The following is a 1,006-nucleotide window of genomic DNA, read 5'->3' on the forward strand; positions in this document are numbered from 1 at the left end:
TTGCAAAATAAATACATTTAAAATAAATTTGAGATTTTTGAAATTTTAAACAAAACAAAATAGTAATCAGTAATCAAAATTTCAAATAACCTAAATCCATTCAATCAAAACAAACTATTAATCATTTATAAAACCCCAATTTTTTAACAAGAAATCAAATCGAAAAACAACTTAGGAAAAACCCTAACCCAAATTGAAATTGTTCATATTATTTGGTAGTAACCTCCGAGCATAAGCAAGAGTGAAATTGTAGTGACCTATGAATGTGAGAGGAGATTGCGACATGTAGCTGTGAGTTCGAGAGGCGAGATTGCAATAATAACCAACAAACGTAATGATGTGTTGAAGGGTTTGTGCGATGAGACATGCAACAGCATGGTGGGAGGAAAAGATGAGTGATACAAATGCAGAATGAGTGATTCTGCTTTGAAGCAGGACTTCAACCATCCTCACTTTCGATTCCTAATCAAATATCAGAGAAAGGAAGGTTATTTTGGTGTTTCACAGGAGGCGAAAGAAGAGAGGGAAGGTGGCTTAGGGACAATTTAGTCCATTCAAATTTTGTTTTAAAAAAAATGATATTGTGTGAGGATTTTTTTAAAATAAAATTAAAATTAAATAATTTTCTTATAATAAATTAAAATTTAGGAATGAGAATAAAATAATCTCCTCAATTTAAAAGTGGTTAGTGTGATTTACTTACCAGGAAATCATTAGTTGGTACAAGTTGTCTTAATCAAAAAAAGGTGGCCTCGTCATTTCATTGAATAAGATTAACTGAAGAAGAATTACTTGGTGTTAAAGAATTGCCAATAAGATAGGTAGTAATTTTGGTCCTTAACCATCGCATATTTTCCTATATAAGGAGACTTGGTCCAGCATTTATAACATAAGAATTTAAAAAAAAAAATTTGGAGGAAAATTATAAGTTAACATCAATGAATTAACAAGTAAAAAAGTTTTACGAGCCAAGTGTGTTAGAAGTGTTTGTATTATTTTTTAATTA

The sequence above is a fragment of the Hevea brasiliensis genome, chromosome 18 (assembly GCF_030052815.1).
Source record: "Hevea brasiliensis isolate MT/VB/25A 57/8 chromosome 18, ASM3005281v1, whole genome shotgun sequence".
In the NCBI taxonomy this organism is placed as follows: domain Eukaryota; kingdom Viridiplantae; phylum Streptophyta; class Magnoliopsida; order Malpighiales; family Euphorbiaceae; genus Hevea; species Hevea brasiliensis.